The 26406-nt window shown below is 29.9% G+C and overlaps 1 protein-coding gene across 1 annotated transcript in view; it reads right to left on the reverse strand.

The window, feature by feature from the left end:
• LOC127071325 (A disintegrin and metalloproteinase with thrombospondin motifs 12-like) overlaps positions 1–26406 on the reverse strand; it is a 196019-nt gene that overhangs the window by 144773 nt on the left and 24840 nt on the right. The gene's annotated exons all lie outside the window — the stretch shown is intronic.

The raw sequence follows: 26406 nt of genomic DNA on the forward strand, positions 1-26406 counted from the left end.
ACATAGATAATCTCAACAATTAAATTTCATCAGTATTTAACAAAACCTTTTTTTATCACCTCTACTTTTTTTTTCATCAAAGCGATCTGATCATTCGACGTTTATTAACAAATTTCAAAATCGTGAAGATACTTCGTTAATTAATTTTTCATTTCTCGTAAAAAAACAAACAACGAAGCAGTTAAAATTGGGTACATTAAAAACGGGGTTGCAATAGTGCCTTGAAAAAGCTTGAGAGAGAGAGAGAAAGAGAGCAACGTTGAAGGAAGGTTGTAGCTTTCAAAGAGGACATCATTGTCATCGATCAATTGCGCACTAAAGGTCAATACAATAGTATCGTTTGTCAGGGACACTTACAAAGCTTCTTTTTAAATGTTCAATACTCTTTTTCTACAATAGCATACTTAGATAGAAAGATGTACGTATACTAGTGATCGAACATATTATTTTCCTTACGAGATCTCGTACAACTCACGAGAGTTTATATAGAGAAAAAAAGAAAAGAGAAAAGACAAAGAACATGGGAAATATCGATGAAAGAAAAATTTGAAGAAGCTTTGGTATTCGTTGTCATAGAATTTTCAACCAACGATTCGATCTGATTTTTTTTGTTTTTTTTTTTTCTGAAGATCATCTATCGACAATGCATAGTTATCGATCAAACAGATTCGGTACCGTTCGTTGAAGTATCTCTTTTTATCGTTAATCCCAAAATTTCGATCCATATTTTACGTCCCTAAAAGTTTACCGATCGTATATACGTTCTACGTATGAACAGACTTTTCGAACATTACGATATATTTTATATTTAGATTTTGGTTACCGCAAGTTAATCTTGTGGCTGGTTCCATTTCGGAGAAATCCCGGAAAGCTTTTCTAAAACCTCGGAAATGTAGTTTTAAATTTCGATTTTCTAAACCGCTGAGTTGGTTACACTGATAGTTGAAGTATTGAATGGTAGAAAAAGGTCAACATCTGAGTTTATACTTCAATGCCTGGACTTGCGTGAGTAAGAAGGAAAGAACTATAGATTCATAATTTTGTTCGGTCTAAATTTTTCGATATGTAAAACACTTCTGTAAGTAACTACAATTTGTATATGGATTACAATACAAAAAAAAGAGAGAGAGAGAGAGAGATTATAATTACGTAAAGTGCGATATAAAAATTTAATAAGATTCTTTCGTGAAAAATTCGAGTAAACAATTCTACGTACAATTTGGAAAGGTAGAACGTCTCTAATTTTTTAATCTGCATTTTTTTTCAGTCTTGTCCCTATCATCATCATCATTATTATTATTATATGACAATATCATCATTATAATCATCAATATCATTATTGTTATAATACTGCGTCTCGTATAAAAAATATATACGTACGTACACAGAACGAACATAATCTCTACTCAGAGACTTGCTCCAAGTCCTAAATCCCACTACTACTCGTCGGGCCACGAGCAACGCGATTTACAATTGGTAAAAATTCTCTCCCTACTACTTCTCCGTTATTCACTTTCCCAAACATATACGAGTTTCTACGAAGAAGAATTCTAGCAGAAAACTTTAAAATCTACTCTGGCCACTTAAATATCATACTTTACAAAATTTCACAAACTCTATACTCGGACCTAGAGAAATAAACAAAAATCGTTTCTTGACGACTAGAAGAAACTTTGGAAGAAATTGTCGTTAAGAAAAATCTTCTTTTTTATTAGCAATCGATATTTTTTAGAATCACCTAATTACATAATTTTTCGAATAATTTCAGATATTCTTTAGATCTTTCTCTAATATCGTACAAATAAATTGTGAAACTTTGTGGGGGGGAAAAAAAATCCGTCGAATTCAAGCTGAGATTGAAATTCGTAAGCAGAGCTCTTAACTGCTATCGGACGCGTCCACAGGTGGCGGATAGTGGAAAGTCTCCTAATTATAGGAGGTAGCTGCATTATTATGCAGTCGCGGACCAAGAGCGGCAATGTACTGGATGCGGTGCGGTGTCCTTGGGTAAGACATTGACAACAAATACCGCTAATGTCCATAGGTACACTGTGACATGGCGAGTCGTGCCGCCATTAAATAAGCACTTACCTATTTCGAACAATTGGAAAGTTATTTCTTTCTACTTCCTCAAAGAGACCGATCATTTTTTCTTTTTTCTTTTTTCTTTTTCTTTTTTTTTTTCTTTCTTTTTGAAATCTTCAAAAAATAAATCGAAGCAGTTTAAATTTCTAAATCTTTTTTCGAGCAAAAAGATATATCTTTTTTCTTGTACTCTACGTACGCTTATACGTTCTATGTTTTCGATCAAATTGGAATAATTTAACGAGAGATTAACCAAGGAAATGTCAATGTAATTAATACAAGCTTTTGAAGATAGTTTCGGAGATTCGGGATATTTGAAAATATGGAAATTGCAAAATGTAAATGTGCTCTGAGAAGGGCTCGTATAATTCATAGAGAGTTCGATTACTGTTCAGAGAGTTTGTCCCATCTGGAGATTAATTTATTCTGATTTTCCGAGCTATTATGCCTTTGCAATGATAAATAAAATACAAGCTCGTGAATATATAGTGTATGTAATACTTGTAAAAAAGAAAAGAAGGAAAAGAAATAAATAAATAAATATATATATATATATATATATTTGTAAAGTAAAAAGTACAACTTCGTATAAAAACATTACATACGCTTATAAAGTGTATGTAAGTAACGTATGTAATGTATTACAAGCACATACATGGAAGTATGTAATTAATGAAAAGTGAAAGTACGAAGTACTAAAGAAAGAAAATTTATTTTCGGATATCGTCTGTCGAATAAGAAAAAAAAAAAAAAAAATCGTCGGAAACTATCCGGAGAAAAAATAAAAAAAGAAATTGAATCAAAATCGGATTCAGTGAATGATTACTTATAAATGAACATACATAACAGACTTATTTTATTAAATGTTAAAGTAATTTAAATTCGAACGAGTTTCATCTGTCGATATCGTAGTAATGGAAAAAAAAAGAAAAAAAAAAGAAAGAAAAGAAAAAAAAATACAAAATCTAAAGAAAAAAGAAAAAAAAATGGTCTTCGTTTGTTTGTTAATTTTATTTTCGGGCGAACGCTCTTCGGTACTGAGCTACCTAGGAAACTTTCGGCTCGAGTTCTCTTGTTAGTTTGGATTTTCAGGATAATGGAATTAAAGGTCTCAACAAGAAGATTTGTGTGACGCTATAGTAATCTCTGTACTATTTTTCAGTACTCTTCCCTTGTTATTAAGTGTTCTCCTTTGGACTCTTTTGGGGAACACTAAGCAAATTTAGCAATGGTATAACACCAGCTTTTTGTAACAAGCAAACGCTCTTCGTACCAAGCTACTCAGAACATTCTCGATTGAAGTTCTCATATTTTGGATTTTGAGGACATTGAATTCAACAAGAGAATTTATATGGAAATACAATATCAATAATCTTTGTAATATTTTTCAGAACTTCTTCTTCTCCCCCTTTTTTTTTAGACTGGGCTTTGTCCAAGCCCGGTTAAATTCGAAATACAAGCACACTTTACTCTTATTTTCTTCTTTCTTTTGAAAGCATCAGCTTATTCTTCTAACCGTGAATTTTGTCTAGTTATAAATTTCTCTTTTCCTTATCCCTTCCTTTCCAAGAAGTAATACCTCTCTTTGAAACTTTTTGGGAACTCCAAGGGAACATGTTTGCAATGGAATATTCTTCCATAACAAAGGGGAGGAAGGTATTGAACCAGAATGATTATCATCTGACGAATTTTATTTAATAAGATCCATGAAGCTTAGTTATATATTCTCTTCTTTCTTTTTTTCTCCTGTTCTTCGAAGGAATTAGATTACTTGAGACTGCTTAAATTTAGTGACAAACGAAATTATATTTTTCTCCTCCTCTCTTCTCTTCTTGTTAAATAAACAGTTTCTTATTTATTTTTCTTTTTGTTTTCTTCCCTTGCAATTTTTTTTAAAGATACATTCTACATATGTCTGAAATTTTCTAGACATTGTAATTTCCTACGCCACGGGGAGATGGTGGATAACCTTGTATTAATAAACCATTATATGATATAAATTCGTACTGACTTGATAACTTGAGCGTTGACTCTTGAATGTTACAGTGGGGGAGTTATTTTTAATTTAAAACATCGTATTACTTCAACGACGTATTCTCCTCCACAAGTAATCAACTTCTATCTTCAAACTGAACTCTATTGAAAGATGTATATATGCTTTTCTAATTAACAATACCTTATATTTATACAAATTTTGAATTGTATCGAAATTTAAAATACAAGGAGAGTTATATAATCACTACTAAGGAAATAAAGAAATATTAAACAATTGCTTCTGCAAATGTAACTTTTTTTTCTTATGATATACATTACTCTTATACTGAATTTTTTATGGACTAAAACACCATACCCATCCCTAAAAACAACTATACCTCTCTCTTATAAATATATATATTTATCTTTTTTTAAATCACATATCCCACGAGTCATAACTCTATCCCCTCCCTCCCCTCTTTCTATTTCATTTACTAATCCACTAAGAATTATCCTGACGCGAAAGAATATATAATTCAATCAAGTTCACCAATATGAAATTTGAAGAAATGAGGAGGGAGGGAGATATGAACAGACATGTGAAATTTAGATTTAGAGAAGTAAAGGGGGAAACAAGGGTTGGCTTTGCAACGTCCACCCGAAATCAACCCCCCTGAACAACTACTACAATCAAGGATATAGATGATAACAACTCATTTTTCGATCTTAACTAAGAAAGAGGAGATGACGAAGGGAGGATTAAAGAGAAGTGGGGCTTTGACTTTGAAGTTAAGGGGGAAGGGGATGGAAGAGTAATGGGTTTTGAGAAATGGAGCCTGACAAAGCTTACCTCGGCCGGGATTCGAACCCGGGACCTTTCGCTTGCCGAAACAAACGCTCTAACATCGAGCTACGAAGACCTACATTTGATTCTATATATAAATGTGGTTATAAACAAGACAATTTTTAATACAGATATTAAATTTTATGTAATTATATTCGGAAAATAACTTCTGCTGTTATTCTGATTAATAATTCCATTTAATGTACTATTAAAAAGAATAAATTTTTAAATTACGTTAAATCAATGTGTGTTATTTGATCGGTATATAATTTTCAATACGAATCCTTGCCCGCCATTTGCGAAGAGTTACGAAAAAACCCGAGTATTTCCGAAGATATCGTAAAGATGCGCGAAAGCAAGTAGCAACGCACAGTAGTCAATTTGTATATATATTTAATCATTGTATATAGTCGCATATAGTCATTGTACGTTTTTTAATTTTTTAATCGAAAGCGTTAGGAACGTACGCAAAAGTTTTCTTTCTCGTAAAATATAATTCTAACGTAAAAAAAAAAAAAGAAAAAAGAAAAAAAATAATATAAATGAAACAAGTATTATAGAAACAATGTTTCGTTTAACTTAAAGAATCTTCGAAATAAAACGCTGTCGATTGAAATAACATGGAAAGACTAAAACGTATCGTTGTTCGTTATAAAATTTTACATGTAGTTTATATATCTGTAATGTTTATTGAATTTGCTATCAATGAGCTTAGCACAATTAACCAACGTAAAGTACTCAAACGTTACTGACCCGAGTTCAAGCACCCACTCTTGTCGTACATATATATTCTTTTATTTGTATATTTAAAATCTCAACTAGAAATTGTAGGCAAATTTCACGAGAATATATTTCAATAGCTTGAAAAGTGCACGCTCCAAAAACGAGTAACGTAACACGTTTCTGCAATTAGTATTACAATTAATTCTTTGTTATAAAAGATTTCATTCTAATTTCTTATTATGTAATAATTTTTCTCTAGCACGAATTTTATACATATATATATATATATATATATATATATAATTTTGCATAAAATGTCATATTTATTAATATTGTTTTACGATTAAGTATTCACCAAGCCTTGGTTTTATAATGGTTACGTCAACACAATTCTTAATTAAATTTTAATGAACAAAATCTCATTTCAAAAATGAACGTTTAAACGAAGGAGTCTGCTTTTTCAAATTTTGAAAGAATCTTCTTTTTTTTTTTATGTATGAGCTATTCTCTAACAAGGAAAAAACAAAAACAAAACAAAAAAGAAGAAAAGAAAAAAGAAACAATATTTTTTTACACGATCTTTTTCGCGAAAAATGAAGCTTTTTCGAAAAATTCGGAAAACTCGATTTCTCATTGAAACCTTCATCTTTAAAATATAACGATGTTCATAAAAATGTATGAAGAATTACGCTTGGATTCATTTTTGGCGAAAACTGCTGTTTTCGACAGTTTTCGTGATAAATAAGTTTCGTACAATGGCGCCTTTGAAATTTGTGGTAAGAGAGACGAATCTACTAGCACTACTACAGATTTTCCTTACACGTTTCATCAGTGTGTATTTTTTCTCTATTATATTTATTATATTTATTACTATTACTACTTTATTACTATTATTACTATAATAACAATAATAATAATAATATATAATGTAATGATATAACGATAGGAATAATAAGAAAATGGAAAAGTAGAAAAAAAAATTATACATTTATATACATCCTACATTTAATATATGTGTCTGTGTGTGTGTACTTATTTATTTATTTATTCATAATAATAAAAGAAAAAATGAATATATCTTTAAAAAAGAGAAATATCTTCTAAAATTAAGAAATAAATTTATCGAACGTCGTCGATCATATTTCTTTATTAGATATATCATTATCTTTTTATGAATTATATATATATTTTTTTTTATTAGATATATTATTATCTCTTTACGAGTTACAAATGAATCGGATATTTACATAAATTTCTATGATCATGCAACTCGTTCATGGATGTTTTCGTTTTATCGCACGTTAGCTTTAACGTCCAGACAATTCTCACAATCTGATTAGCTATTCGTAAGAACCGTAGCAATAGAATTTCAACACGTTGAATATTTCAACCGGTTACTGTTACTTTTACGACTACTTTTACAGAGTCTGAATCGAGCTAAGCGATTGGAAACTTTATTGTTACTGTTACGAAAACTTCCTGCTATTAGAATAATACTAATTAGCTACTTTTCTTTTGTTTTTGTTTCTTACCTCCTACTATCGTATCTACTTGTTTTTCGTCTTATTATAATAATTATCAGCTGGTAATATTTGCTTTTCTTCTTATTCCATTTTTTCTTATACCATCGATGCCATTTTCGCTCTTATCGATTCTCACAATTTTCTATCGATTTTTTTTTAATATTATTAATTATTAATTAATTTCTTAATTAGTTTTAATTATGAAATCGTTACACAAAAGAATGAGAATTCGCTGATTAGTCTTCAACGTGTTTTTGATGTTATTGAAAAAAAAAAAAGAATGGCCATGGTTGACTTTTCTGTTATAATTACTATTTTTTAGTTTTTTTCCTTTTTTTTTTTAATTTCTACTATTATAATATAAAATATAGGTAATGTAGGTAATATTTAACTTTAGCTTTAATTTTAGTTGGCTTTAAACCCGCTATGTAATGACCGCGTGTACCTCGGAGTTTGTTATTTTTGAAAATATGTAAAAGATAAAAGAAATATTTATGATTTAACGTTTATAAGCATTACAAAAATAAAACTACTTAAATAAAATATATATATATATACACATATATACACATTTCTTTAATTGAAAGCATTATAAAAAAACATAGAAATTTTTCTTTTGGTGAAACATAATTTCAACATAAAAAAGAAATATGAGTGCGACAAAGAGGCAATGTTGTCTTTGACGTAGAAAGTCTTTGAAATAAAACGTTGTCAACAAAAAAAAAAAGAAAAAATAAATAAAAGAAAAAGAAAAGAAGAAAATGTAAAAAGAAAACAAGGAGAGAGAGAGAGAGAGAGAGAGAGAGAGAGAGAGAGAGAGAGAGAGAGAGAGAGAGAGAGAGAGAGATAAACGTATCGTTGTTGATTACAAACTTTTACACATAGTTTATATAACCGTAATATTTATTTAGTTTGTTATTAATGAGTTTAGCGTAGTAGGAAACGTAAAGAGCTCGCACGCTACTGGCTCGAGTTGAAGTACTGCTCTTGTTGCAAATATTTTGCATTCTTTTTTTTTTTTTTTTTTTTTTTTTAATATCTTTCTCTTCTTTTTTTTCTTTTTTTTAACTCGAACGTTTGAAAAAAAAAAAATGTATACTGCACATGGAAGGCAAATTTAACGTAAATAAATTTATCAATCGTTTCAATAGCTCGCTTCAAAAGCATTAAGTTATTGCAATTGATATAAGAACAAATTTGTTATTAGAAAAAAATTTCAATATGATTCCCCTTTGTGATATAATTTTTTTCCTACGAGAAGTTAAGAAATATTGTCGAACAATTTTTTACGATCCATGATTAATTAAGAGCAAATTAAAAAAAGATTTAAAAATAAAAGTGCGTTGCTTGAATCCTGGGCAAAATGACGAGGTGTTTATCTTTTCTTTTTATTTTTTTTATATATATAAATAAATTTTTATTAACAATAATGATCGGATCCATCGACTCGAAATTAAACAAACTATCTATTCGTAAAACTTCAAAACCGATTTTCTCGTAAAACTAAAACCTCTTGACGAATGAAATGTTGCCTTTCGTTAGTCTCTCGTGTACTAAGGGCAAATCTCTCTAAAAGGTACATCAAAATCCGTTTGTGACGGGCTCGATGATTTTCAATTAGATAAACTACATGAGATTCTTTTGCATGATCGCCCGAAAGCGTAAAAAAAAACTATATAATGTATTTTACGATATAAATAAAGATAATACCTTATTCATTAACCGAAATGAACTAATTAATTCGCAATATACAACACGATTTATTGAAAATACGAAATTCTCTTATTTTTTCTACCTGTCCAGATAATTTATCACAGAATTATGGGATCGTAAATATCTAAAATATTTTCGAGCAATTCCAAATTTAATTCGAAAAATTTCACGTAATTAAAGCTAGTCGCGTTGCATACATATTTTTCTACGATTATACCAAGTATCGTGATTTTCCTCGTGAAAGGATCTTTTTTCTTTCTTTTTTTTTCTCATTTTTCTTTCTTTTTTTTTTTTTTTTTTTTTATTCTATCGAAAATAAAAATAGATATTTCCCTAACAACTAATTTTAATAAACTAAAAAGAAAGACAGTATTGATGTTAAGAAAGAGAAAGAAATAGTCGATTCAAATTAAAAAAAAAAGGATTAGAAGCACGAAGAACATCTTTTCTTTTATAGCTTCGTTTGTAACAAATATAATATTACACTTGGTATTAACAAAAAAAAATATATATCATTGTTTCTTATTGTTATGTTATTCTTTATATTATTGTTCACAAAGAGATATGATTAGAAGTGTGATGTTTTAAAATTTGACCACCCTATAGAGAACGCATAATGCACCTTATATTAAATACGCTCCTGAATCCATGGGCTATCCAACGAGACAGCTGCAGCTTACAGTTAGCAAGTCTTTCCTATATTTTACGTAAAAACGACGAACTCATTTAGATTTAAACCTCTTTCGGATTATGGCGGACGAAAGAGAAAAGTAAAGCAAAGCAAAGAAAAGAAAAGAAAAGAAAAGAAAAAATATATATGTATAAAAGAAAACAAAAGGAAAAAAAAGAAAGAAAAGAAAAGAAAAGAAAAGAAAAGAAAAGAAAGAAAAGGAAAGGAGAAAAATACGAACAATAGCGTCGTACCGTGATCACTTGGGGATCCTATTACGCTTTGAGACTTTCAACTCGAATGAGATAAAGAGAAAATTAAAGAAAGAATTAGAAAATGTGTCTAGTAATAAAATTACTTCGTTCTCATTATGTAAAACTGTTTTTCGTTCTCGTAAAACTAAATTCTTTAGATTCGTATATATAAAAATATACGTACATACATATATGTATATATAAATATCATTCAGTAAATTATTATATATATATATATTATTAAAATATTAATATTATTTAATGTATGTATGACAAATAAAAGAGAAAATAACTGTCGGAAAACATAAAATTGATAATAGAAGACAACAATTTAATAAAAATAATACTCGATTTTATAGATTTCTCACAAACGTTTTCTTTCACTTGTATAATTTCTCTCTCTTTCTTTCTCTCTCGAAACAAACAAACACACACAAACACACAAACAAACAAACAAACGAACGAACGAACGAACGAACATACAAACAAACAAACAAACAAACACGCAAACATAGTCAAGTCGTATCACGTGGTATACGTTAACGTTTGTTTTCTTTCCCCCATCTATTTCTCGCATTATTTACTAACGAAAATAAACAAAAGAAAATGGGACTATTCGTTAATATAAACATTCTCTATACCATACTCTTGAGGGATCCTTTGTCCTACGTGTACATATTCAAATAAACACGTTACCTTTGTACACATTCGCAGATTTTATCGCGTTATTCTTCTTATAAGCTGTAAGGACGAATGCTAGCTATTTACAACACACACACACACACAGATAGATAGATAGATAGATAGATAGATATAAATATAAATATACATATGTATGACAATACATATGTATAGACATGCACGTATGGTAGATATATATATATGTAAATATACAATATTTCAACCTTGACTAACTGCTAGTTCGTGGCTCTTATAAGTAAAGAAAAAATTCACGCGTTTCTCCTCAACCTTTATATTCGCTTATAAATATTACGAATTAAAAAAACATGTACAATAAAAATAAAAAAATAAACAGATGTTAAAAACAGAAAAATAAAAAAGGAATAAAAAAAAATAGAAAAAAAAGGATAATATATTCCATTAAATCGTTAAGAGACGTCGTCTTGTAAATAGAAAAAAAAAGTAAAAAGAAAAAAAAAACAAGAAACAAAGAAAAAAAGGAAAAAGCAAATCGAAATTGATCGATGTTTCGAAGGATTACGATAAAAAAATTCTGAAAAAAAAAAGAAATTAACAAAATATTCTTTATCGTTCTTGAAATAAGAATATATATATATATAACGGAATAGCATTATAACATTCTTTCTTATTCACAAATGATCAGTTCGCATTGGCTTATTGGCAACTAGCCACTTTAAGGACGTATTCTAAAAAGGGGAAAGGATAAAAAGTGAGATGATGAATGTATCGAGCATACATCCTAACGTTGCAAAATTCATATCGTCGTAAGTTCGCGGTTCTCTACGACGTGAACTCAAAGCTTCACAACGAGGGTGGTAAGAGAGGGTAGGTGGTGGAAAGGGATGGAACGGGGCACGGTGAGACGAAGAGGATTGGTGGTTGCTTCAGATGGGGTTGGCTGGATACCTACCCTCACGAAAGGGTGTAAAACATTATTCCCCGCATTACACTTCACGAGCTGCAAGCGTAGCTACGGTAAATTATTCTATATCCTTCTTTTTTTCACCCTTTTTATTCTCTCCTATTCTTTCTTCTTCTTCTTCTTCTTTCTTCTTCTTTCTTCTTTCTTCTTCTACCTTCTTTTTCTTATTTTTATTCTTCTATCATAGCTACAGCATCGAAGAGCCTCCGGGCAAAGAAACGCGGAAGGAATCGTTCCTCAAGAAGATATATATATATCTCTGTATATATATATGTATGTATGTATGTATGTACGTATATACGTAGTACGTACATAGGGTGTCCCAAAGTTTTTTTTATTTCTTTTTTTTTTTCGTTCGTTCCAATTCGAAAAAATTCTCGAACAACGTTAGAAACTATTTCACGAATTTTTTTGTCCTGGCTCTGCCCTTCTTCCTCCCCTCCAATCCTCTTCGTTTCTTTCTTTCTTTCTTTTTTTTTCTTTCTTTCTTTCTTTTTCTTTTTCTTCTTTTTTCTCCTCTCGCGCTCGAACGATCTCGAAATTTAGAAATCTCGTTGATTCTCGAAACGAATTCTCGTACGCGTTCCCGTGAATTTCAATTTGTACGGAGTATATGATATATTTCTTATTTATTTTCATTCCCGTAAGAATTTAAATATCAGTCCTCGGAAATTCTTCTCTTCGAACTTTCAATTTGTCGTTCGATGAACAATAAATTTGAACAACGGAGAAAAGATTGATGTCACTATATTCACGTAATCTTATAATTTATATAATAAAAAATGCATTGGAATCGTATGGTATGAGAAAACTTGTGAGATTATTTTCGAAGAGATTTACGAAATTATTGTATTATTATTATTATTATTATTAATAAAATTATATTTCATTATTATTAAACGCGACACCCTGTATATTTTCGATAACGTATCACGAAAAAGTATTCGCGAGTACAAAGGATCATGATCGTGAGAATATTTCGCTCCGTTAAAGTGGTAAATCGTGGAAGACGTTCTTTATAATAGCAAAATACGAAATGAAACTAAATGAAATTTCTTCATGTAAATGAAACTTGTAATTTCTTTATAACTCTTTCAAATTGTAATTTAAATATTCCAGTTTAACGAGAACGTTAATAGCATTATATTATCCAACGGTATATCGAACTGTTCTTCTTAAAGAGTGCAATGTTTAATGCAATGTAAAGAAGAAGTGAATAGAGCGTTCTCAATATTTCGTATAATCTTCCACGTAAGGGATCTTTCTCAACCCTTTTCTGTGTGTGTGTGTGTTTATATACCCACTCCTAAAACGATACGACAGATGGTTCGACGTTGTACGGCTGCATCGGTTATTAATTTAACAAGACTCCGTTTCATGTTTCTTAGACGTCACAATTAACTGGAAACTGCTGTATATACATAACGATATATAAACGATATATAAATGAATCCATACGAGATTGTTAGTGATAAGAAACGTTTATAAATTCTTCTGAATTTTTCTTAATATCGATATCAAATAAAAAACAAGATCACCGATCAAGCAAAAACAGTTGTGCACGAATGAACATACGTACGAAATTATTTGGTAATGATAAGTGGAACGTTTGTAAATTTTTTGATTAAAATCTTCTGATCTCGATTAAAAAAAAAAAAAAAATTATCATTGATTAAACGAAAGTGATCGTATATGAATGAATTAATATGATATTATTGACAATAATCGGGAAAACGTTTATATATCTGTAAATTTTGTGATCTTGATAATAAAAATCATTGATTAAATCGTAACTGATGTATATAAACGAATTCATACGAAATTATTCGTACGAATAAACAAAAAATAAAAAAAAAAAGAGGGAAGAGAATAAAAAGAAAAACGTTTATTAAATCTTCGAATTTTCTGATCTTGATAAAAAAAATGAGAACAGCCGTATATAAATGAATTATTACAAACATTAGTAATAACCGAAAAGAGGATATTTATTAACTCGTGAATTTTTTGATAAAAAAAAAAAGAAAAAAAAAAGATAGACTCACGATTAAATGGAAAAAGAAAAAAGAAAGAAAAAAGAAAGAAAAAGAAAAAGAAAATAAAAAGAAAAGATAATATCATGTTTTCATTTTGAAACATGTATGCATCAAGTTTAAAAATTGAATTTAGAGAGATACTTTCATTACAACATGAACCTCTTTGGTCAATGGAATCCCATATTCGATTCTTAAAGACTTTCTCTTTCTCTTTCTCTTTCTCTCTCCTCTCTCCCTATTAATCGAGCAAAATCAAAAGAAAAGAAGCGCTAGCTAAAGAATAAAAAGGAAATTGTCATTCTTTTGGTCGGTCACGATCAAAGATACCCTTTCTCACTGCGTTCACACATTCTTGCATTCATACATACATTTATACATACGTACATATATACATACATACATATATAGATACAAAACATACAGAGACAGATAGATATATAGATAGACAAAAATGTTGAGACAAGAGTAGGTGTTTGAAATCGCAAAATGTCGGGTCGAAGTTAGTTGAATTTGAGTCGAAAATTATTGATCGACTGGCTCCTTTACCGTGCTCGTAAATCAGATGAAAGAAAAGTATTATAGTATAGTACAGGGATAGGATCATTTTTTTTATCCCCCTCCTCTCATAAAATGTCTTTCCTTACAATCTAGAACATATTCCCCGTTTCACAGACTGATTGAATCAAGCTGACAACGTAAGAGACGACGGCTTTCTACTTTGCCCCCGAGAAAGATGGTAAGGTCGATATTAATATGACATTGCTTTTGGTGCCAAGCATCTTGGGAATACCTGCCTCGACGAAATTACTTTGGAGTTATGAATATAATCAAACGTACCATTTCTCTCTCTCTCTCTCTGTCTCTGTTTGTCTCTGTCTCTTTCTCTCTTCTTCTCTTTCTCCTTTCTCTATCTCTCTTTCTTCCTCTTCATCTAATTTATTTATATGCATATATTATATATATATTATAATATACAATCTATTTAAATATATTATAATTATGTATGTATATAATTATATAGATTACATATATATTATAATTATATATATGTCTTGTTACTATCGATTTCTGTTTATGCATATACGTATTAGTATTATCAATAACATACTTCACAAACTGTACAACGAAACTATCATTTATAGACAAGATTATAAATAACTAATATTATAGAATTTTCGTATGTATGTATCCCATGATATCTAACTGATCCTAATACATAAATATCGGTTAAAAAGATAGATACGATATAGAAATATATATATATATATATATAGGTGTTCTGGGAAATGTTCATGAAATATAGAATATGGCAAATTTATGAGAAATCGATCGTGAAAACAGAGACATACAACAGAGAAAGAGAGAAGAAGAAAAGGAACAAAAAAAGGAAGAAAAAAATAAAAGAAAATGGCTAGCCGGCTTATCGTATTATCTCGGACGGTAGCAGGTGTATCCCACGAATTTCCGTTTACAATTGGTTTATTTCCGAGTTATTCGTGTACACATAAACCCATCGAATGGATACTCATACATACATATGTACATATATATATATATATTTATATATATATACATACACGGATTAACTTGTCGAAATTAGATGATCTTTATAGTATGCACTGTAACCGAAAATATAAGCGACGTGCGAACGCATAATATGCAAACAACGCGTGTGTCAGCGGTTTGTCGCTTAAATAGACGATATCCCATGCATAGTTTATCAATACTGGAGATCAACCAGTATCGTTCGTTAACGTAAATAAATCATTGAGAATATTAACTAAACGTTTATATTACTCCGTAACACTCCCATTAATTTTGCTATAAATCTTCTATAGAATTTATACGTCTTTTACGTCTCTTTTAATTCTTTTCCATCTTTATTTCATATCACTTTTATTATCGTTTCTTCTTTTCTAAATTCGTAGAGACAATATTTATCAAAACTACAAATTATTAAAAATCGCATAATATCCGATATTATTCTAAATGAAAAATATATAGAATATAGAATCAAATATTATTTCTTTTAGAATAATTTCGACTTTCAAATCGCGATAAGTTTACAAAGATTTATAGTTTTACTATTTTGAAAGGAAAAAAAAAAAGGGAGAAAGAAATACATGAAAATTAACGTCGAAAAAGAGATGATCGATTTTTCAGATCACCTTTGCTAGTAGTCTCGAACGCATCACGTATTTAAAATTTTCTACGTCCCTTTTTCTTCCTCTTTTTTTTTTTTAAGTTTTTATTTATTCATTTTATAACGCGTTCGAATAGAAACCGATGAATCGCGTTTGTTCAAAACTTTGACAGGAAATAACAATGAAAATAAATTGGTCTATGTAAAAATAAGCAAGAAGGAAACGAATAAAACGAAGTAATTATGCGAATATATTCCATTGTAAACAACATTCGTTTCGTTTTGTAGTTTTGTTTTATTTTGTTACGTTACGTTCGAATTGTTTTTCGATTGTTCGTATTTTAGAATCATAAAACCTTTAATTCTATCGACGTGACGATTGTCACGCATTATGGAGTTTTACATAATGGCTATACTCGTTTCCCTTTTATGCATTAGTCACGATCGCCTCTGCGTGCCGTATTTTTTTTCCCTCCCTCCCTCTCCCCTTTTTCTTTTCTTCTTTTGTGGACGCGTCTATCAGAAAAAAAGAACACAAATAAAAATGTTTTCCGCACTTTCGCATCAATCTAAAATTAGCAATGAATGTCGTATTAAAATAAACGTATTAAAGTTCGTTCAAACGTTTCTTTTTCGTCTTTTTTGTCTTTTTTTTTTCTCTCTCTTGGAATAGATAGAAAGACCGTCGTTAAAGTTCGACGACAAATATCGAGAGAAATTAAACGTCGAACCGTATGAAAATAAATTTGTTAAGAAATAACAAAATTGGAACCGGCCATTTCCCGTATCGTATGCTATCGTAGATAAAACTTCGTCAAATTCAGAGGAGTCAATTTTTCGACGGGATCGACGAGAAACGTAGTAATTTATAAAGAACTTGAAAATAAATTGAAATGAAAAAATTCAATTTCCATCGGAAGTTAGAAAACGCTTTGCGCAATGGTGATTGTATAAGGTTCGTACGATGGTCGTAGTTAAAAAGAGAATCCCAGAAAAAAATAGAGAAAGACAGATAGAAAAAAAATTGTGTGCGTGTCTATCTGTGTGTCTTGGAGAGAGAAATAGAAAGAGAAAGAGAAAGAGAGAATATATAGAAGAGTATGTAAGCAAAAGAGAGAAAGAGAATGTGCGTGTATGCGTGTGCATATGAAAGAGAGAGAGAGAGAGAGAGAGTTTGAGAAAAAGTATGAGACAGTACATGTGTGTGTGAGAGACAGAGACAGAGAAAAAGAAAGAGAGACAGCAAAAACATACAGAGAGAGAAAGAGAGTGTGTGTGTAAAATAGAGAAAGAGAGAGAGAGAAAAACATAAAAGAGAGAAAGAAATAAAGGGGAACCGAAAACAGGCGTGAATCGTCGGTACGAAATTCCAGCATGCTTCAACGCGCATCGCTCGTGCTTGAATCAACCTTTAAAGAACTCGTTCGGGCAGGAGGGTAACTTTCCCCCGTTCATTTCGTTTCTCCGCGCTCCCCCTTTCGTTTTGCTTCATTTACCTAAATGGGAACGGCCCCCGGCGGCACCTACCGAGGGCAAATTAATTAAAACGTATCTCGTCGATGGTACCCTCCGTAAGATCTCACAAACACCCTTGACATAAATCCGATCTACATATATCGCGTCCTCCTTCATAATTCATCCCCTTACTTCCACTAATTTCTCGACTAATACCCGACAATTCATCTCGGTACGTCTCAACGTTCGATTAAATAAATATTACGCCATTTCATAATTTGTATCAATACACGGTTAATATTTTATTAGTAACTACGTAAGTTTCTTTTCGTTTGTTTGTTTGTCTGTCTGTTTCTGTCTGTCTCTCTCTCTCTCTTTCTTTTTTTCTATCTCTATTTCTATCTGTCCGTCTCTGTCCATTCATCTTATCTTCCCGCGCGATATTTGAAAAGACAGAAATATTTTTTATACGTCGTATTATACATATATATATATATATTCTTTTTTACGCCAATTTATATTACGTCATTTAGTATTTCGTATTAATTTTTTATCATTTATTTACGCAGATACGCGTGACTTTTTTCTACGATATATGAAAAGATTTCATTTCGAATTTGAAAAACTTGCGCGTCGTTAACATCTCCGCAAATTTTTTTTTTTGTTTTCTATTATTGTTCATTGCACCGTGGGATTATTTGATAAAAAAATTTTGTACATTATGTCGAAGAAATGTACGTGTTATTCTATTATCGCACATTTATTAAACCAATAAAAAAAGAGAGAGAGAGAGAGAGAGAGAGAGAGAGAAAAGAGAGAACCAATAAACACACACATCTTTCGTAAAAATATTTGTTCTATGTGACCTCATTCTTTCTTTTGTTTTCTTTTTCTTTCCCGTCGTTTCTTTTCTTTTCTTCCTTTTTTTCTTTAAAGAAGAATCTCAATTAATTATTCTCTCATCCTCTTTCTCGTCTTATCCTTTTTATTTTAACGAAGAATGCCAATTAATTATTCTCAAGCCGTCTCATCTACGTCGGTCTCGCGTTTATTTCATTTAATTCAATTCATTCGACGTTGTTACGTAGCGTACCTTTTACGTTCCGCGATAATTGCACTTCTTCGAAGGCGATGAGTATCGATGGAAGAAAGTATATCGTTAAAAGGAATATAAGTAAATATATTTCAATATTCTATTATATTGAATAGACGATAAGCTCATCGATATAATCGATCGAACGTTCTAAAAGATAATTAACAAAAATCTTGTTATTAACGAGATCACAAAATTCGTTCGTCAAAGATACAAAAAAAAAAAAAACAAAAACAAATAAATAGTAATGAAAGGAATAAATTAGCTTTACTACGTGACTATGTCCATCGATATTAATTTAATTACAAGAATGACGACGAAAACGAAACAAATCTAATATTTTATTATCTCGACAGAAGCGATCGCATTTATTAATCGTATTAACAAATTATTTAAACTCTATCTCTATCTCTTTGACCCTTTTTTTTTTAACGTCTAAACAGAAATTTATCGAAGAATTAAAATCATAAAATTTCTCGTAAATAAGCGTTCTCGTTCTCGAGAAAAAAAATTAACAAGAAAAAAAGAGAGAGAGAGAGAGAGAGAGAGAGAGAGAGAGAGAGAGAGAGAGAGAGAGAGAGAGAGAGAAAGAAATGATAGGAAATAAAAAAAAAATGATAACACAGCACACACATACAGACACACACGCATACCACATCGTTCTCCAAGAAACAATAAATTTTATCGTCATTATATTATATCTATGTAGTAGACGAATACATATAGTTCGTTTCGTTGTTTCACTTTTATTGTTACGACCTCTGATACTTAATTCAACCCAAAGGATATCTTAGGTGGGTTCAAAGGGGAACAGAAAGGTGAATGAACGTGGACGAAAAAGCTTCCAAACACACTCGGAGGAATATCCATTTCCACCCTTGTAAAGGGGTGGAATATAAGATAACATTCTTCTTCTTCTTCTTTTTATTTTTTTTCTGTTTTCTCTCTCTCTCTCTTTCTCTCTCCCTCTCTTTTTTTTCTCTCCACTATCCTATCAGCAGCACATCGTCGGCCCTCCTCTTCGCCTACTTTTATATCTTGCGAAAGATGAGGACGCGAAAGCTCTCGACTACGTAATACGATTCTTGCCTATGCCGCAAGAAGAAAATTTCATTTCACACGAGTTGGATGTAGCTACGCGATAATGTCCTCGTTCCTCATAGTTCATGCGACACGTTTATATACAATGTCATATTCCCGTTTGTACCATTAAGACAAGAAGAAAGAGAAAAAAGAAAAAGAAAGGAAAAGGAGAAGAAGAATGAACATGAAAAAGAGAAGAGAGAAGGAAACTTGGATATAACAAAAAAAAATATAGTTGCATTTAATCGTAATCGTTCTAGTGAACAAGGATATAAAAAAAAAGTCGAATCGAAGTTGTATCGTCAGTTTTAATTTTGCTTTGACATTTTCTACTTTTCGTTCATTATTTTTTTTTTTTCGTCACGTTTATCATCTCTTCTTTCGGTTATTTTGTTCTTTTCTTTTTTTCTTTTTTTTTTTTTCTTACGAAAAAGAAATACCTGGTAAACGTCATCGTTCGTTTATGAAAAAGAAGTCTTCTTCGCAAAGAATTTTATAAATTTTTTTTTTTTGTAATTTGGTAATAACGCAACGTACGGTTATTCGTACCCGTTCGTTTTACTTTTTATTTATTTATTTATTTATTTATTTATTTATTTCATTTCTTTTCTCATCCCTTTATAATACTATCTCTCTTGCGTTTAAATTATTACATTTGTTTTTCTTCAAGTTTCGTATGAATTCTCTTCGGGAGATATAATAAAAGAAAAACAAGTGCGTGCAATCGTCAAGGACAACAAATGATCGAAATAATGAAATAAACGAATAAATTGTACGAATTCATTTGAATAAATAATATTAATAATATTGATAATATTAATAAATCTTAATACGATTGTTTGCAAGATTTACTCGAATTAATATAATACGTGCATTAACGCAAATTTATATTCCATTTGTAATGTCGAGAACGAAAAGCATCAGATAAAGTCTCATATTCGATTGATTCGATAAATATTTCTTTATTCCGGTATTGTGTAACGAATGCATGTAGCTTACCGCAGTGGACCACCACCACACCACGTCGAATGGTGTCTCAAAGCCAAAAGAGACTTTGCTACCTTCTTGAATAATACATAAATGCCCGACCTTTAAAATCTTTCGCTTTTAAGCAACGAGGTTGTTTTTCCTCTTGCTTTTTCTTCCTTTTCATCTTTTTTTTTTTTTCTTTCTTTCCCCCGAAAAAATTTATTCCGTGGCGAAGGAATAAAAGCCAAAAAAAGAAAAAAGAAAAAAAGAAATTAAAAGCAAGAATTTAGAAAGCAAGAAAAGATAAAAAAAAAATAGAAATAAATCTGGGAACGATTTATTAGAATTTAATATTTCCTTTCTCGATAATAATTCGCTTTAAAATATTTCGCAAGGAGTGATTTGTTAATTCAATACATTAATAATCATCCTTTTTCGAACACTCTTGATTGCGATGATTCAAGCGTAATGTCATAGTCGCTATCGTCGTCGTCGTCGTCGTCGTCGTCGTCATTGTGAAAACACCGAGATCGAGAATCGAATCTCAGTTTACGTTTCGAATCACAATCTCTTCTGATTGTCAATACAAGGCTGATTATCAATGTATCTATATATATATATTCTTATCCCTACACTATCCCTCCCTCACTATCTGATTACAATGGACGATGAAATATGTTTTTCCTATCTTTTTTTTTCTTCTTCTTTTTACGTTTATTTATAATAAAATAACATACGGACATACGATGCATAAATGTATTTACGCATATACGTAAATCGTGTATCTACTAATTAATATTTTTCCCACCGTGTGTATTAAATTTTGCAACAAGTTGTACACTGTAACGCAAAGCTATATTTTCGATCAAAAAAGTTAGATGAACGGATACTATCGATTTTTGATTTTTTAAAAAAGCGAGCCATTATCGTGTATTTATTTTTCTTTCTCTTTTTTTTTTGTCAGTAGGATTGGGAAATATAATTTTATTTATGGTTGCAATTGAAATAAATAAATTAGTATTTATTTATTAATATTTAAAATAAAAGATATATATATATATACAAAATATAAAAATAAAAATAATAAAATACGTAAAATTCCTTCATATATACTGATCATATATATTTACGCGACAAAAAAAAACGTATCGTAATAAAATTAATAAAAATGTTGATCGAAACAAATAAACGAAATCTTAAAAAAAAAAAAAAGAGAGAAATCCAACCTACGTAAAAATCGTAAAAATCGTAAAACTCGTAAAAAAATTTTATCGTTTAAACGATCGATAAAAATCGATCGATGAACTTTTTATATTTATTGTTAAACCATAACACTAACATTAACCCATAAATGGTTATTCATAATGGTGTTCAATGAATTCGTTTAATGGAGGTATTAAAGCGTAACATTTCAAAGAGAATTTTCCAAAGGAGTACGATTACCATTGTATGTTTTTACGCGTCCCCATAACAATGCTCGTCTCCCTCGTTTTCTTTCTTCTTTTCGCGTCTACATACCCCTTATTTTCTTCACGTCCGAGAACGAAACTCATCAATGTCAACGCGTTGCGTTTTATGTAAGGAAAAAAAAAGAAAGGAAGAAAGAAAGAGAAAAAAAATAACCAGGATGTCGTTAGTCGGATGCATCTTCACATTTCGTTGCTTTTTTTTTCTTTCTCTCTCTTTTCGCTTTTATATTCGTTTTCGAATAAAAAAGAAAGAGAGAGAGAGAGAGAGAGAGAGAGAGAGAGAGAGAAACAAAGCACTTAATATATTTGATTATTTATTTATTATTACTTTTATTTTTTTATTTATTATCATATCTCTTACTCGTTTTGCCCCGCTTGTCCAATTATTTTGATCTTCTTCACATTGAAAGAAATAATTATTCTTTTCACTCGCCTTTCCAACATTGCGTTAAATCGTTTGTCTTCTAAATTTTCTGATTTAATTAATATTCCCCTATTGTGTATTTATTTTCTTATTTTTACAAAAATCGAACACCTATCGACGTAATTCTCGTATTGAATTATTAAAAGAAGAGTGCTTTTACGCGTAGAAATAATTTAACGATAATGTGGAATTTCTGAAAAGTATCATTTTTCACGCCCAATAATTTGACCATCAATAATTAATTATTCGATAAAATAAATGGTGACAGTATATGAATATTTTGCTCGGTGTAAATAATTCGGTGTAATGGTTGCTTCTAGATTGATCGATGTTGGTTGTATCGACCACTCATATTACGTACTGTTATATTTTATTATACATACTGATCACTTTTTTCAAATATCGCTTTTAAATATTTTTATAATCGATCAGTGAAACAAATATAGCAGACATTCGGTAAAACGTTTGGAATGATTAAATGACGTCAATGATAAACGTTATTTGATCGTTTGACCATCGTTTGAGAATGTAAAGAAAAACTTTTTCTTCGAAACGAAAAGGATCTCGGTGTGATTATTTCCTCTTAACTTGGATCTCCTAAATTATAACCACGTTTTCGTTCTAAGGTTAACTTTCGTTTTCGTTTACCAACGACAAATATTTGTCTCCTCTCGTAAAGAAGAAGATAGAAAGGTAGAGAAGATTACCCATTAAATTTTCTTCGTTGTCGAGTATTACCGAACCTTTCAGAGAAAAAAAAAAAAGAAAGAAAGAAAGAAAAAACCTTTCGCGTTTTACATACATGCATCGATGCATACGTGTACGTACGGATAAGTTATTGGATTGGGCAATAAGTGACGCGTAAGAATTTTTTAATATAAAAAAAATATTGGCGCTTTTTATTGAAATATAAAATTGGATAGTAAAAGTGTTGAATAAAAAAATATTACAAAGCGTTATTTCTTTTGATATAAAATAATAAATATTTTTTCGTGGAAAATTTAACTATTTATTTTTCTTCACGTTCTTTCCTTATTTAGGATATGACATATTAAAAATTTGCTATACATTTTTAAATAAAAAGAAAATTGTTACGAAGAAAGAATGTTTATTCGGATATGAGATATCAAATATGTCGTTTAATATAATACAAAATGTAAACAGTGTCTACTATTTATTTGGATATGAAATATCCAATAGAATAAAATATAAAATATCCTGAATGTACATTTTTTTATATGTAATTCATATAATTCGTTATAAAATATGAATTTTTTTTTTCAACAAAACTGAACTAATAACACACAAATTTTCAATACGATGAAAATACCATATAGTCTCTTATTTATTTAGATATTAAATACTAATTTTTCATTTTCTTTTTTCTTTATTTTTGAGCAAATCAATATTTCTTTTCTTTGTATAATCGAAATGATCTAATTCTAATATGTTTAAATGTTAAAAAGTCTAAATAAGGGTCAAAGGAGATCGAATTTATATTATACGAATTCTTTCTTATCAGAGGTATCGATTTCGAACGATACAAAATAAAGAATAAAGATTTTCTACGGATACCGATCGCCAGCAGCCCTTCGTATCGTATCACTCGGATAATGGAATTCTGCTTTCTAAGAAACCAACCGTCTGTTACATTCGATCGCACAAAATAGTCGTATTCGTCGAGACGAATATCATCTGATATTCAGTTACCAGTTCGAATATTCAGAGAATTTATCGTGAAAATGTATACAAGCCAAGACATAACAAATACATATATATATATACATATGTATATGTATAAGAGTATCCTAACGAGAACGTACGATTCATTTGAATTTCGCGCTATTTTTATATTGTTCACAGTAAACGAAATCGCCATTACATTCGTCATGGAACGAACGTGAAAACTCATGAAAAAATATTTCGAGAGAAATTTGTCTATCCTCTCGACTTATATATATTTTGTGGACTTGATCAGAAAATTGGTCAACTCTGATCTTGTTATACGATACAGCACGATATCTATCTTCAATAATTCAGATAATTTTCCAAAATCTCACGAACGATTTCAGAACTTTATAACGAGATTATAACGAGACGGAATCATTAACGAAATCGATGATCGCGATTATCCGATACGTTGATAATCGAACAAATTATTTCAACATAACGAATATATACTTCGTATCTGGATAATCAAAATACTATATAAAGATATTTCAAAAATGAATGACGCGTTTTATTTGAGGACAAACAAAACGGAGCAAAAAAGTAAAAGCAAATCGAAAAAGCAAAACCAAAAAAAGGAAAAAGGAGAAAAAGAAGAACGGTGAAAACACAAATTGTTGTTCGTGAATTCTTTCTATCTATATCTGTCGTTGAAAATTCTATAAAGAAAAAGGGCGTAAATATCGCGAAAAATAAAAATGATGTTACGCTGTCTAAAACTACGATCGGGAAGATCTCTCAGTATCTCGAAAAGTCGAGCAACGATCAGATCCGAGCAATCAGTGCGACTGACAGTTTCTCGATAACTGCGACTACCGCGTCAGACCATTGTTATTATCGTCATAACAACGTGGTAAAAGTTCCATTTCAAATCCATGGATTTGCGAGGATATAATAGTTTGAAGATAACGTTTTCCCTTTAGAAAACTTTTCTTTCATTTCTTCGTTCTTTATTGTTGAAAATCTAATCGAAGTAGAGCGTAATCCATAACAAACACGTTTCACCAGGTTTCCCATAGCGTACGACGTTTCATGGAATTCAATGATTCAATTTTTATATCGAATTTTTAACCTGCGATTATTTCTTCTTTTCTTTTCTTTCTTCTTTTTTTCTTCTTTTTTCTCTCTCTCTCTTTTTCTCTCTGTTTTTTTTTCTTTTTTCCTTTTTTTTTTTTAAGCGATCGTTTACATTTAATTAAAAATTTCTTGTTTGAACACTGCCGGGTATTGATTAACTTTGAAAATACCTTTTTTCTTTTTTTCTTTTTTAATTCGTCGACAGTAGTTTAACATATAAACATAGTTTTTCATCTGGGATATCTCGTATTTTTTTTTCTTTTTTTTTTTTTTTAAATAAAACACCTGTTTCATCCGTTTTATCGACTGTTTTATAAATGATACAGTTAAAATGTCTTATACTTTGTTTAGTAATACTCGAAGGAATTTAAATATTTACCAATGAAATTGATCCCGTCCATATTTTCTATTATTTTTGAAAATACCTTTTCTGTTTTTAAATCATCGACGGTAGTGCGTAAACGTAGCTTTTGATCTCAAATATTGTAAATTTAGAAAATAAATAAAATGTCCATTTTATCCGTTTATCGAATGTACTATAAATGATAGAGTTAAGATATCTCGTACTAGCTTTATTAATATTTCGAACAATTTAAATGTTTATTATCAAAATAACTTTTTTAGATATTCTCTACTATCGGTTCACTTTTAAAATACTTTCGCATTTTTTAATTCATCGGCATATCAGTTTAAAATATAAACATAGTTTTTAATCTCAGATATCGTATTTTTTTAACAAAATAAATAAAATGTCCGTTTCATCCGTTTCATCCGTTTATATCCGATAATTTTTTTATAAATGATACAGTTAAGATATTTTATACTTCGTTCATTGATAATAACTTCATGCGATTTAAATATTTACTATTAAAACAAGTTTTTTTTGTTTTGTATATCCTCTATCATCGATTTCCTCTGAAGATATTTTCACCGTTTTAATTCAACGACAGTAATACACGGTAAAAACATACTCTTTAATAAATATTTTACTGATACATTTCACGATACATAAGTATATCTTAGAAGACAAATAAAGTCTACTTTATACGTTTGTCTAATACATATATTATATCTGAATAACACGATTAAAATATCTTTCATTTTGTTTAATAATATATCATAATTCAAATGTATACTAGACTCGAGTATCAACGAATAATTCAATGATTTCAATTCGTTAATAACATAATGTACAACTATAAGAATAAATAAGAATAAATAACATAATATACGATTTTATTATACTATAATATATGTTAATTTACGATTATTTAACGTAAGAGTTTTGGTATTAAAGGCGATAACGAACGGCAATAGATACGATTTTCTATATCGATTTTAAAAGCGCGATAGATACATAGAAAGAGAGAAAGAAAGAGAAAGAGAAAGTACGAACACATCGCGTAGATTCCTACTGTACGCAAAATCACGTGGAAATTTATCGTTCGCTCATAAAATATTAATTCGTTCGGATTTAATATAGCACGTTTTCGAATAAGCGTATCTAGCGTATCTATCTTTG

Source organism: Vespula vulgaris, chromosome 21, assembly GCF_905475345.1.
Source record: "Vespula vulgaris chromosome 21, iyVesVulg1.1, whole genome shotgun sequence".
NCBI classification, from domain to species: Eukaryota; Metazoa; Arthropoda; class Insecta; order Hymenoptera; family Vespidae; genus Vespula; species Vespula vulgaris.